Source organism: Talpa europaea (genome assembly GCF_964194135.1).
Source record: "Talpa europaea genome assembly, chromosome: X".
Classification (NCBI taxonomy): domain Eukaryota; kingdom Metazoa; phylum Chordata; class Mammalia; order Eulipotyphla; family Talpidae; genus Talpa; species Talpa europaea.
In genome coordinates this window covers 65,279,626-65,287,564 of record NC_140081.1, presented here as the reverse complement: position 1 = coordinate 65,287,564, position 7,939 = coordinate 65,279,626, and positions in this window count along the sequence as shown.

Below are 7,939 nucleotides of genomic sequence, written 5' to 3'. Positions count from 1 at the left end.
GAGCAGGCAGACCGATGAAATACACTGCTGAGGGCAGCAGCAGGTGCAGCAGGAGAGGTCTGCCGCGCCATGTGGGACCCTTGCCGGTGGCGGAGGATGGAACCAGCGCTGCAAAGGCTGCGGGCAGCTTTGCAGCCCAGCGCTTAACCACTGCACCACCAGGGGAGCCCTCTCTCTCTTCTATGAAAAGATTCATTTGGATTTTCTTTCGAAGGCCACTTAAAGCTGTTAAATTCCACTCTCCACAAATGATTTCTAATTTTGAATATAGAGATGAGGTTGAAACTTACTTATAGGCAATGCATTTAGATAAAAACTGAGAAACTTATTTTACTGTCTTAAAAAGAATACCTTCAAAATTTTTTAAAGCATTCAAAGACTTCAGTGGATTTTCTTAATTTTCTTTTTTTTTTCTTCTCAAATGGAAAATTCTGTATGTCTGCTACCCTCTTAGCTCACTGAAATGAAATGCTGCATGAGACTTGAACTATCTCTGCTCAAAGGTTAATGTCTTTCTGCCCATCAAAACAACTTATAATAATCAGACTTAAAGTGTAGTTTTCAACTTTTCACCTGTAGGTCATGGTGGTCTCCTTACGAAGCTCCTCGGTAGTACTTTCAATGATAGTTAAGGAATGGGGCCTCCCCAGTGGCGCAGCGGTTGAGCGTTGGGTTGCGAAGCTGCCCGCGGCCTCTGCGCTGCCGGTTCGATCCCCGGCTGCTCCCCGGCCACCGGAGGTGGGTCCCGCATGGCACGCAGACCTCTCCTGCCGCCCGCTGCTCCCCTCAGCAGTGTACTTCGGTCCTTCTGCCTGTTCTGCTCCCCGCTCTGGCTCTGGTGAATTCTCTCACCCTCCCGCGCTTCTGACTGTACCCAGTGCATGTATAAACAAAAGAAAGAAAGAAAGAAAGAAAGAAAACATGCCTCTATTAAAAAAAAAATGATAGTTAAGGAATGAAAGTGGTTACAAATGGAAAGAAAAAGGTGAATTGAAACAAAGAGGGGTACTTTTTGATAAGGAATATAAGGTAGTATAGAGAAAGAGGCAAGGCAATGGGCATTCCAGAAACATCATCTGAAGGATTTTATATTTATATTTTATTATTGGGAATACCGACACCTGCTTTGTAGATTTATTGTGGGAATTAAAAGAGATAATATATGTGAAAGCCTTTTGTAATAAACACAAATGTAATTCTGAACACCAGTCTTCCATTCTTCCCAAAAACAGAGACGTCAGAAAAAACCTTCATGGTTCTTTCCCTTTGACTGAGACTCCTTCAAAGTGAGCTTTGGTCCTAGAGTTAGGCTATCGGATTAGATTCTGGATTGAGACACTTTCTATCTATGTATTTTCGTTAGATCAGTCCCTTAGCTTTGTTAGGCCTTAAATTCTCCATGAAAATATAATAATTCTACATAACATAAATATTGAGTGAATTAAGTAAGATGACATAAATATACAGAGAACACATACACACTGCTTGAAACACAGTAGCTACTTAAACTGTAAGTCCCTCTCTACTGTTCCCATTGTAGGTGAACACTAAAGCATGGATAAACGTTTGTCCAAGTAGAACTTCTATTTTGTCATACTTATTGAATCATAACTTTTCAAAATGGCAAGGTCTCCTGTTTACTTTCTTCTGGATTTTGTAGCTTGTTTAAGATGGTTGTTATAATGGCAGGTAAATTTACACTGGGGTCTGAATGATTAGGCTACATACAGCTTTGCTCGGTCCTCCTTGTGGGTCTCTCACGGAACTGCACAACTGTTGGAAGAAGCTGACCTTCACAGAAATAGGCCCATGTTGTTTGGTTAAGGTTACAGGAACAGCTGTTCACTCCTGTGAAAAGTCTCCAAATAAATACATTGGCAATTCTGATAACCTTTTCTCAGCATGTTGACATTTCTGTTAGTTTTGAATAGCCCTTGATATTTTAATATGTTTAGGCAAAGTTGATAGACCATTTCCTAGCAAAGCAGGACTTAGATACAACAAGCCTGGTGGTTTCCATATGTGGACCTTAACATAGGAATTTTCTTCCAAGTTTTGCTTTTAGAATACTTGACAGGCACATAAATTTACTGATATCAACTTCATCTGTCATTATAATTCACAAATGAGATTTTCATGTCTCAGTGATATTCTTGCCTCTCAAACTAGGCATTGTCTTCCAAGTATCCCATATGCTCTAGATTTCTTTTGTCTTTTAGGACAGTCATGGAAGCTCTGCCAGAATTAAAAGGCTGTCAAAATTCTATTACAAACATAGTTTTATTACCAATATGGGGCAAAGGGTAGAGAACATATCACCGAAGTTGTAGCCAAAGCAGAGTCTTTCTACATTGTAACATCAGTGAAAACATTTTTCTATGATGCTTATAAACATTAGTGACTTACATATCCTCACAGTTTTTAAACATAAATTTGATTCTGCAAAGCAACTAAGTATGGATGGTGAGCCTAGCATGTAGGAGTATATAGATTAAGGGGGGCGGATTTTGGATTTTTCCCCTTTAAAATATGCCAAGGAATTCAGGGACCCATATTCTCTGAAAGGGACCCCATCTTATTTACTAGACACCAGGAATCATTTGAGTTCTATTCCATGTTCAGCTGGTAGAATACTGGACATATTTTAGGCAGAAAATAGAGTTGATATGGGGTGAAAGGAACATGAATATATTTGTCCATTTTCTTCCTCACTTTCTTCCTCACTTCCTTTTTTCTTCCTCATTTTCTTCCTCATTTTCTTCCTCACTTTCTTCCTCACTTCCTCTTCCTCACTTCCTCATTTTCTTCCTCACATGTAGGAGTATATAGATTAAGGGGGGCGGATTTTGGATTTTTCCCCTTTAAAATATGCCAAGGAATTCAGGGACCCTTATTCTCTGAAAGGGACCCCATCTTATTTACTAGACACCAGGAGTCATTTGAGTTCTATTCCATGTTCAGCTGGTAGAATACTGGACATATTTTAGGCAGAGAATAGAGTTGATATGGAATAAAAGGAACATGAATATATTTGTCCATTTTCTTCCTCACTGTCATAGGAGGGTCATGCAGAGGAAAGAAGGAATTGAAGGAAGAAAAGTCAAGGGTAAGGTGGAAAAGAACCAAGAATGCAGACAATAGAAAAAAAAATCAAGATGAAACTATACAGGTTGTCAGTGTGGGATATGAGCAACAAAAAGAAATGAAAGTTGGAACCAGGAATTCCAAGAGACCAGAGTGGTCTTAAGGATCCTGGTGGTAAGGGGTTAGTTTGCTTAGTGAGGGGTTAAAGGTCTGGAAATCTCAGCTCAATAGAAAACTAGAATTCTACTTTCTTTGCACAAACCAATATTTAAGTCCTAGTTTTTGGTCTTTGGTTATGAAATTGACTCCAACATTATATAGGATAGAAAACTATAAAAAAATCATTTTATTTTCTCATTAGAGATATTCACTCAGAGGAGTTTATTGAAGCAGCTGTTTGAATAATTAAGGGCATGGTGATTTCACTGTTACACATTTATTTACTTTGACATTGCACTTATCTGTACAAATTATCAATGTGTTAATGAAAATATCTTGATCAGCTTAGATAAAATAAACCATATCACGCCCCTCCCCCCAAATTAGGATGACTATCATCTCTGTGCATTTGGAAACCAAAAAGTTTCATGTATGCTACCATCAAGGAATTTATATTCCAGCTGGTTCCCTCACAGTTTTTTTAGTAGACTGTATAATTTCCTTGGTTTCTCAGTTCCTGTTGGTGAGGTTATACCATAACAATGCCACAAAATCACAATCCTTAAAAATGACTGACATTTGAGCAAGACTGTACACTTATCTGCATGGCAGCTGGATTCATGTCAAAATAACAGGGTGTGGAATATATGGAAAATAGGAAGTAATTGCTCTGTACAGATTGGAAGATTAGGGTTATTGACACTCTTTGACCCAGGTTGTTCTGTTCATTATATCCCTTCTTTTCTCCACCCAGACCATTTGGTTTCGTAATTTTAGAAAATTACTTAACAGAGGCTGACTGACACTTAAAGTGTTTATCTGTGTAGTGGGGCTAACAATGGTTAACTTTAGGGGCAATTATGAGAATATATGGAATATAACATATAAAATATCTGTGGTAGAAACCATGAATTGTTCCCTAATATTCTATACTATACTTCTTTTTTTTTTTTTAAATAGAGGCATGTTTTTATTTATTTATTTGTTTGTTTGCTTGTTTTTTTTTTGTTGTTGTTGTTGTTTATACATGCACTGGGTACAGTCAGAAGCGTGGGAGGGTGAGAGAATTCACCAGAGCCAGAGCGGGGAGCAGAGCAGGCAGAAGGACCGAAGTACACTGCTGAGGGGAGCAGCGGGCGGCAGGAGAGGTCTGCACGCCATGCAGGACCCTCCTCTGGTGGCCAGGAAGCAGCCGGGGATCGAACCGGCGGCGCAGAGGCCGCGGGCAGCTTCGCAACCCAGCGCTCAACCGCTGCGCCACCGTGGAGGCCCTATCCTTCTTTCTTAGTAGTAGAATAATTAGTTTTATTTTGTCACATGGCCACCTGGAATAAAAACTTTATTTCAGGTTTGCCCAGGTGAATAAATCCTGACCAATGAGATCAGGCTTGAGAGAAAGGAACTAGCAAGGAAATCCTCCAGCCAACTGCTAGCAAAGAACTGTAAATCTTGTCAAGTGTCATGTGAGTGAGCTTGGAAGATTTGATTTGTCCCCAGTTGAGGCTTCAGATGAGGCCAAACCCTCATCAACATCTTGGTGTTAACCTGGTGAGAGACCACAAGAGAGCAGCTAAGCCAAGCTTGGATTTTTGATCCACAGAATTGTGACTTGTTTAAAATTGTTAAATGTTGGGGTAATTCATTGTGTAGCAACAGGTAATTGATAGAGAGATAAATATGGAATTAGAGGGGGCTTCCCTGTTGGCATAAGGGGTTAAGACGCAACCTATGAAGTGATTCACAGCCACTGCAGCACGAGTTCGAGCCCCGGCCAGGGAGCTACCCTCATGGTGCAGCAGACCTCTCCTGTCTCGCCCGCTGCTTCCCTTAGCAGTGTTTTTGGTCGTCTGCCTGTTCTGTTCCACAATTTTGTCTCCGGTGAATCCTCTCACCCTTCCGCACCTCGGCCTGTACCCCAGTTCTTGTATGCATAAATAAATAAATCTTTGAAAAATATGGAAATGGAGCATGTGATCTTAGAATACGTCCTTAAAGAGAGAGGGTATATGTCCCTCTTCTGCAACTTCCACATGATAGCTGGAATAAAGATATATAATGGCTGGAATTCCAACAACTATTTTGAACCATGAAGTGACAACCAGAGCAGATAAACAAGTAAAAAGGAAACTGGATTCCTGAGATTATTTAATTTAATTCTACTGTGGCTCACCCACACTCACTTATAACAATTTTTTTTGTTTTTTTTTGTTTATTGTGGTTTTATTTTGGATTTTATACCACTTGCAGACAAATCTAGTCCTATGTAATAGTGGTGTCTGACATTACTCTTAACACCTAATAAATATTTAAGAAATATTTTCATTCTACCCATGTCATGGAAGAATGGATACCAAATACCTTGTGACAAAGATCTTGTTTTTCAGGAATATAAAGTCTAATTCAAAATGGTTTAGCTATAATTTTCTCATCCATGTCCATTACCAACAGCCTCTCTTTCTTAACATTCAAATATAGCAGTTTCTCTAAAGAATGCTAAATGTCTTTTTCCTGTGGAAAAGTATTATTTTGTGCTGTCAATAGTCACCCCAATTCTATTCATTAGTTAAAAGAACTGGAGCCTTATATATTATTCCTTCTTTTTATAGTAAGAATATTTACGTATATAATGAGTTCCAATTTGGAACTGACAAGTTGTAAGAACTTACCTAAGTCCCTTACATCCTTGCAGCCTTAGTGCCCCCATTGAGTGGAGAATAATATTATTACTTTCCTCATAGTGTGGACTAAATGATGTAACATACCTGGAATATTTAGCATAGCATTCTATACAAGTAAACACTATATAAGCCCAAGTATCATGTTATTTGAAATGTTATTACTAATACATTTCTCTAGAGCCAATATTTTGTGTTGGCCTGGCTTTCTTTGTTAACTTGTTGACTTTTAGTTCCCTTATAGATAAATGCCTAAACCTGAAAAAAAAGAAAAAAAGGACCCTAATGTGGAAATTCTCAGGTAATAAGACAAACTAATAAGGTAATTTTTTTTTTTTTTAGTCAGTCAGGGAGTGGAACTTCCCAGGGTTTCATCAAATTCCTTTTCATGCAAGAAGGCACCATCAATTCTTATGCCTGTGACATGCACAATAATGACAACAGATGATTACCTTTTCTTCCCTTTTTTCTTTTAAAGATTTATTTATTTATGCATACAAGAACTGGGGTGTACGCCAGAGATTCCGGGCAAGGGTGCAGGAAGTGAGAAGGCAGTGAGAGACTGACTGAAATACACTGCTGAGGGGAGCAGCGGGAGAGACAGGAGAGGTCTGCTGCGCCATGTGGGTTGCTCCCTGGCCAGCCCGGATAGAACTAGTGCTGCAGTGGCTGGCGACAGCCCAATAGCCCTGTCTTTAACTCCTGCGCCACCAGGGAGGCCCTTTTTTCCCCTTCTTAAATAACTTACACATGAAAATTTTCTCCACCCTACCTCTCCTTTCTTTATTTTTCCATTATGGTGTCTTATGTATTAGTTGTATTTCAAAAAGTTCTTGTTTAGGCCTTGATTATTGTATCTGGACTCATGGAAAAACTTAGATACCTAAAAGAATTTTAGCTTGCTGACTGTTATCATTTACAACTTATAATATATATATTATATAACATAATATATATATATTTCAGAAAAAATGGTGCTCAAATTTTGGTCTCTACTGAGGATTTTATGCTGCTTCGGCTGTAGGGGTCATCTGTGGGATAATTCATTTTGGCAAATGGTTGCTAGTTTTCTGGAAGAGGGAGCTCATCATATAATCTAGTCCCAGGTTCATATGAATTTCTCTATGCTGCTCTTCCAGCTATTTTGGCTTGCCAGAGACTTCTCAGTACTAGAATTTTCATACAAAGCTCTTTGCTTTCCACCCCACCCAAGCAGCTTAGTTCCCTCAGGGGTGTGATCAGAATTGAAATCACTGGAAAATTATTGTAGCTCTAATTGATGATAAAGAAATCCTGAGCTGGCCCCAGGGTTTAGCAGGATCAGATATATTTTTTAAATGAGCTTTTGACAGAGAAAAAAGCATCTGTAGGCTTTAACATTGATGAATAAATACAATTTTCATAGAGGCTAAAGATGCTCTAAATTGTAATAATGAGATTTTAGTGTGGTTTTCTTTTTTGTTCTAGTTGTGTGGCTAGCTGTGATTATACACTTTACTTACTTTTTAATATTTTGTTTAAGGATCTAGATATTGCTTCTACCTATCCTTCATCTATTATCTCTCTCTCTCTCTCTCTCTCTCTGTCATCTATCTCATCTTTCTGTCTAGTCATCTAGTATAAAGAATGAAGTTAACAGATTTTTTTAAAGCATGATATTTTTGACTTATCGATGATCATGGTTTCAACCAATGGTGGCAGAGACCAACCAAATTTCCAATACTTTATGTGATGCAAAATGGACTTGAAGTAGATTTTCTTTCTCTTTGTGTTGTGGCAAATTATATCTTAGTCACACCCACTAGAATTAAAAAAAAAATGAAAATATCAAATGGTGGTGAGGATGTGGGCAATTGGAACCTTCAAATATTTTTGGTAGGATGCAAAATGGTGGAGCTGCTGTGGAAAACAGTTGAACAGTTCCTCAAAAAGTTATTTATAGGGGGCCTCCCCGGTGGCGCAGCGGTTGAGCGCTGGGTTGCGAAGCTGCCCGCAGCCTCTGCAGTGCCGGTTTGATGCCC